Source organism: Salmo salar, unplaced genomic scaffold (assembly GCF_905237065.1).
Source record: "Salmo salar unplaced genomic scaffold, Ssal_v3.1, whole genome shotgun sequence".
NCBI classification, from domain to species: domain Eukaryota; kingdom Metazoa; phylum Chordata; class Actinopteri; order Salmoniformes; family Salmonidae; genus Salmo; species Salmo salar.
The window spans coordinates 1-6961 of record NW_025550774.1 but is presented as its reverse complement, the minus strand read 5'-3'; the positions used below and the strand labels follow the sequence as shown (position 1 = coordinate 6961).

Sequence of the window (6961 nt, the reverse complement as noted above, 5' to 3'; positions counted from 1 at the left end):
GGTAGTAAAGTGAGCGCATTAATTGCCCAAAATATTGTTTGTGCATTTATGTCTGGAAAAGTGTATATTTAGTGTTAAGTTTATCTGCCAGTGGTAATAATACCTGTTTGAAAACAATAACCAGGTGAGAAAGTAAAGCGACCTGCTATAGAAATAGTGTCGGGTAAAACATGAGCCTGTCACAATAATGAAGACAAAATGTAGGCTATTACAGCATTATTTATCATTACCTTATGATTTATCATTACCGCATTATTTATCATTACTGCATTATTTATCATTACCGCATGATTTATCATTACCTTATGATTTATCATTACCGCATGATTTATCATTACCGCATGATTTATCATTTCCGCATTATTTATCATTACCGCATGATTTATCATTACCGCATTATTTATCAGGCTGATCGACAGGCTCGTCCTCTGTTTCTAGACGCGTCTATCAGGCTGATCGACAGGCTCGTCCGCTGTTTCTAGACGCGTCTATCAGGCTGATCGACAGGCTCGTCCACTGTTACGCCCTATCGACAGGCTCGTCCCGCTATCTATCGACCGCCGCTGTTTCTAGACGCGTCTATCAGGGCGTCACAGGAGCTGCAGAAAGTTCTGGCACAGTCCGCCATATTTAAAGGACCGGCCGTCTTCCCGGACAGCACTGTTCAAGCACGACGTTCACTGGGACTTACGAGGAAGGTAAAATATACTTTATGTTACTATGGGTTTACTGGTGGAAAGGTAAAGAGACTTTATGTTGCTATGGGTTTACTGGAAAGGTAAAGAGACTTTATGTTACTATGGGTTTACTGGTGGAAAGGTAAAGATACTTTATGTTGCTATGGGTTTACTGGGAAGGTAAAATATACTTTATGTTGCTATGGGTTTACTGGAAAGGTAAAGAGACATTATGTTACTATGGGTTTACTGGGAAGGTAAAGAGACTGTTACTAGTGAATTGTAATATTTTGTTTTCTATATTTGCCTTTCATTAGAACAAGCTCTTTCGATTAAAAACAGACGACAGCTTACTAGCATTGCTAGACGAGATTCTAGTTTTAGTAGGCTAGTATAGCCAACTAGTATATGTGGCTATTTATTTCAAACATAACATTGTAGTTTTTATCGGTATTTCTAGCTACATGGTAGCTAATATTCCCGCTAATCTTTAACTTCAAAGAAGGAGGTTAGTTTTACTCGCTTTTAGGGCTAACAGTCATTTTCATTTGTTGTATCTAATTCTCACGTCTCTCTCCGGTTAGTTACTACAGATCCGACCACGGAGATGGTTAAAGAGACCGGTTTCTATGACACTTTAGGTGTGAACCCTAAAGCCACACCGGACGAGATTAAAAAAGCGTACAGAAAACTGGCACTGAAATACCATCCGGACAAGAACCCGAATGAAGGAGAGAAGGTAAGCTGACTGCAGACACGGCTATTTTAAAACAGCGCACATGGCTTCCAGGACTGACAGGGGCCATGTGATTCAGGAACATTCTGGAAGGAGCTGTGTGGTTTGCCAACCTGGTCTCAGAGCATTTCGTACTATTCTGTACGTATATCCGAGACACTCTGTTTAGTATGATGATGTTTATTTTTTTTAATGGTATGTATTCATTTTGTCAATGTCCATCACCCATTTTGGTATGATAATACAACATGTAATTCGTAATTTATGTTACGACTTTGCAAAACGGATTTCCAAAAAGTACAATATGTTACATATTTGCTCAATGTATGTTACAAATTCTGGCTAGGTGGCTAACATTAATTAGCTAGGCCAGGGGGTTAGGGTTAAATTTAAGAGTTAGGTTAGGGGAAGGGTCAGCTAACATGCTAAGTTGCATAAAAGTGGCTAATTAGCTAAAGTTGTCAGTGATTCGAACTCACAACTGTTGGGTTGCAAGATGTTTTGTTTTGTTTCCATCCCAACCAAGCACCCAATTAAGTAACCATCTGCCTTTTTGTAACCAAACATAACTTATACTACACGGAACAAAAATAAACGCAACATGTAAAGTGTTGGTCCCATGTTTCATGAGCTGAAATAAAAGATCCCAGAAATGTTCCATACACACAAAAAACTTATTTCTCAAATTTTGTGCACAAACTTGTTTAAATCCCTGTTAGTGAGCATTTCTCCTTTGCCAAACTAATCCATCCACCTTACAGGTGTGGCATATCAAGAAGTGGATTAAACAACCTGATCATTACACAGGTGCACCTTGTGCTGGGGGACAATAAAAAGCCACTCTAAAATGTCCAGTTTTGTCTCACAACACAATTCCACAGATTGTCTCAAGTTGAGGGAGTGTCAAATTGGCATGCTGACTGCAGAATATCCACCAAATCTGTTGCCTCCAACATTGGTTTTAGACTTCGGCAGTACGTCTGACCGGCCTCACAACCACAGACCACGTGTAAGGCGTTGTGTTGGCGAGCGGTTTGCTGACGCCAAAACGTTATGAACGTTGGCCCCATGGTGGGGTTATGGTATCTATGGGCAGGCATAAGCTATGGACAACGGACACCATTGCATTTTATCGATGGCAATTTGAATGCACAGAGATGCCACGATGAGATCACGAGCAACATCGCCATTCATCCTCCTCCATCACCTCATGTTTCAGGCATGATAATGCACAGCCCCATGTCCCAAGGATCTGTACACTATTTCTGGAAGCTGAAAATGTCCCAGTTCTTCCCATGGCCTGCATACTCAGACATGTCACCCATTGAGCATGTTTGGGATGCTCTGGATTGACGTGTACGACAGCGTGTTCCAGTTCCCGCCAATATCCAGAAACTTCACACAGCCGTTGAAGAGGATGTGGGACAACATTCCACAGGCCACAATCAACAGCCTGATCAACTCTATGTGAAGGAGATGTGATAGCGCTGCATGAGGCAAATGGTGGTCACACAGATACTGACTGGTTTTCTGATCCACACCCCTACCTTTTTTATAATAGGCGATGTCAGAGGAAAGCCCATAAAATTGTCAGACTCCAGTCACCCAAGTCATAGACTGTTTTCTCTGCTACCGCACAGCAAGCGGTACTGGAGCACCAAGTCTAGGACCAAAAGGCTCCAACCTCTCTGGTATCATTGGGACGCTAGCGTCCCACCGCGACAACAGCCAGTGAAATTGCAGGCGCCAAATTCAAACAGAAATCCCAAGAAACCATAGATATTTTCCAGCCAAGGAGAGGACTCACAAAAGCCAGAAATAGCGACTAAATTAATCACTTACCTTTGATCTTCATCTGGTGGCACTCCCAGGACTCCATGTTACACAAATGTTTGTTTTGTTTGATAATGCCCTCTTTATGTCCAAAACCTCTGTTTTGTTGGTGCGTTTTAGTTCAGTAATCCAAAGGCACAAAGCGTGTTCTTAACATCCAGACAAAGTCAAAGTACAATAAAAGTTTGTAGAAACATGTCAAACGATGTTTAAAATCAATCCTCGGGTTGTTTTTGTCATAAATAATCAATAATATTTCAACCGGACCAAAGCTTCAGTCAACAGAAAAGGAGAAACAAGAAAGGCGCGCTCCGGTCGTGCGCTGGACTCATGTCTGAAATGTCACTGTCCACTCATTGAAAGTGCTGTATCTCCCTAATTTTTCAGAGTAAAAGCCTGAAACAATGCCTAAAGACTGGCCACATGTAGAATAAGCCATAGAGATCGTGAACTGGGTCCCTAAGTCTTTGTATGGTGGATAGGCTTTCAATGGAAAAACAGGCATTTCAAAATAACTAGTATTCCTGGATGGATTTTCCTCAGGTTTTCACCTGCCATATGAGTTCTGTTATACTCACAGACATTATTCTAACAGTTTTGGAAACTTTTGTGTTTTCTATCCAAATCTACCAATTATATGCATATCCTAGCTTCTGGGCCTGAGTAGCAGGCAGTTTAATTTGGGCACGCTTTTCATCCAAAATTCGAATGCTGCCCTCTATCCTAGTGAAGTTAAGGGATTGTAAGTAAGCATTTCACGGTAAGGTCTACACTTGTTATATTCGTGCATGTGACAAATAAAGTTTGATTTGAGGTACATGTAGGTAGTTATTAAAGTGACTATGCATATATAATAACCAGAGTAGCAGCAGTGTAAAAAAGGGGGTGGGGACAATGCAAATAGTCTGGATAGCCATTTGATTAGATGTTCAGAGTCTTATGGCTTGGGGGGTAGAAGCCTTTTGGACCTAGACTTGGCGCTCCGTTACCGCTTGCCGTCCGGTAGCAGAGAACCAGTCTATGACTAGGGGTGGCTGGAGTCTTTAACAATTTTTAGGGCTTTCCTCTGACACCGCCTGGTATGGAGGTCATGTGAAATCCATAGATTAGGGGCCCTAATGAATTTATTTCAATTAACTGATTTCCTTGTATGAACTGTAACTCAGTAAAATCTTTGCGACTGTTGCATTTTTGTGTTTGTTTCCGGACACTCAAATGTATACTGAACAAACGTTTACAATGTTACGTCTAGTCTGAGACCAGGGTGGGATTGCAGCGCCACCTTAGCTCTGCTCTAGGCTAGTTTAAATGTACTGGGTGAGCACTGAAAATAACACGCACCTGTTTGCTCTTCAGTTGTTCTCCACCGTAAAATTAGCCTGAAGCCTAAGATGAGTGGTGTTGCACAAGGATTCATTTCTTCAGAGAAGCAAGGATACATTTATTTTCACATGACTAGCTGTATTGATATGGCAGTTAAACTGGGGGATAATAAGGAAAGTCCACACTAATATTGAAAGGAAAATCTATTCCATCTTTTACGTATTGCAGTAAAAGACACAAATGTTGAAATGTAGCTACAATTGTTATGGCGTTTTTATTCACGGTGTTATAAGCATAAAAAAAAAAACTTTTGGCATGATATTGACATACCGGTCTCTCGCCTCCAGTTCAAGCTGATATCTCTAGGCCTACGAGGTTCTGTCGGAGCCTAAGAAGAGGGACCTGTATGACCAGGGTGGAGAGCAGGCTATCAAGGATGGCGGCATGGGAGGACGCGGTTCTCCTATGGACATATTCAACATGTTCTTTGGAGGCGGAGGAAGAATGCCTCAGAAGGATAGGGAGAGGTAATACTAAATGTTACAAATGTCCTGTCTCGTATTAAGGGGCGGTTTCACAGATGAGGTTTACACTAGTCCAGGGCTAGAAAGCAAGACCAATGGAGGAATGTCTATTAAGATAAAATAAAAAATAAAACGTTTTTAGTCCAGGATTAGGGCTCTAATCTGTGTCCAGGAAATTGCCGTTATCTGTTATTTGTGTTACAGAAATATGATTGTGTGTTTGGTCCAGGTAAAACGTGGTCATCAGCTCACTGTGACCCTGGAGGAGATGTACAATGGAACCAAGAGGAAATTGGCCCTGCAGAAAACGTCATCTGTGGAAAATGTAAGGTATGTTGAGATCCAATATCGAAACAAAGCTTCCCATTATCAGAGCTGAGCCCATAGTCACAGATCTATCAGAGTACTGATGTGGGATCAGTTTTACCTTTGAAATCATAATGACTCGACCCTGACCCTAAACCCTCTGACCCTCTGACCCCAACCCCCTAACCCCAACCCTGACCCCTGACCCCAACCCCTGACCCCAAACCCCAACCCCAACCTCTAACCCTGACCCTAACCCTGACCCCCACCCGTAACCCTGACCCCCAACCCCCTAACCCCAACCCTCTAAGCCTACTGACTCTAATCCCTAACCCCTACCTGACCCTCCAACCCTGGACCTCCAACCCTTAACCTAACCCCAACCCTCTGCCCCAACTGACCCCAACCCCCTCTATCTGACCCCAACCCTCTGTTACTGCCCCAACCTCTAACCCCTAACCTGCCCAACCCCTAACCCTACCCTACCTGACCCTAACCTGACCCCAACCTCTAACCCCTACCTAACCCTGACCCTAACTACCAACTCTACCTGACCCCATGACCCTCAAACCTCGACCCCAACCCTCTAACCCTGACCCTCTAACCCAACTGACCCTGACCCCAACCTCTGACCCCAACCCTCTAACCCTGACCCAACCCCAACCCTAACCCCCTGACCCCAACCCTAACCCTGACTCCAACCCAACTCTGACCCCAACAAACCCTCTAACCCTGACCCCAACCCTCCTAACCCACAACCAACCCTGACCCCAACCCACGACCCCAACCCAACCCTGACCCCAAACCCTCTAACCGGGACCCCAACCCCAACTCCCTGACCCCAACCCAGACCCCCAACCCAACCTGACCCAACCCGACCCCCAACCAACTGACCCCAACCCTCTACGACCCCAACCCCCCAACCCCTAACCCTGACCCCAACCTGACCCCAACCCATAACCCTGACCCCAACCCTCTGACCCCAACCCCAACCCACCAACCCAACTTGACCCCAAACCTCTAACCCTGACCCCAACCCAACCTCCTGACCCAACCCTGACCCCAACCTAACTCAACCCTGACCCCAACCTGAGACCCCAACCCAAAACCTGACCCCAACCAACCCCAACCCCACCCCTGACCCCAACCCCACCCCACCCCAACCCCAACCTGACCCCAACCCTGACCCCCCAACCCTCTAACGACCCCAACCCAACCCTGACCCTGACCCCAACCTGACCCCAACCCAAAACCCCAACCTCCAACCCCGACCCCAACCCCCCGACCCCAACCCTCAACCCTGACCCCACCCCAACCCCAACCCTGACCCCAACCCCTTGACCCCAACCCCTAAGTAGTGGATACCTGATCATGCAGAGCACGTTACTTCGTGGAGCAGCAGGCTCCAGCCCCGTGGTCTCCTTCCGCTCCACCCGGGTTCTGAAGTCCATTATCTGGTTTTCTTTTACTGCAGGCTACGGCGGTAAGAAGGGTGCCTGTAGACGTGGGGCATGCAAAGGCAGAGGAGTGGAGACCAAGGTGCAGCAGATCGAGTCCAGGAA

General features: G+C 45.3%; 1 pseudogene; it reads left to right on the top strand.

Moving 5' to 3' along the window:
* The first annotated feature begins 567 nt into the window (after positions 1–567).
* LOC123740007 (dnaJ homolog subfamily A member 1-like) lies at positions 568–6882 on the top strand (annotated as a pseudogene).
* The last annotated feature ends 79 nt before the right edge of the window (positions 6883–6961 follow it).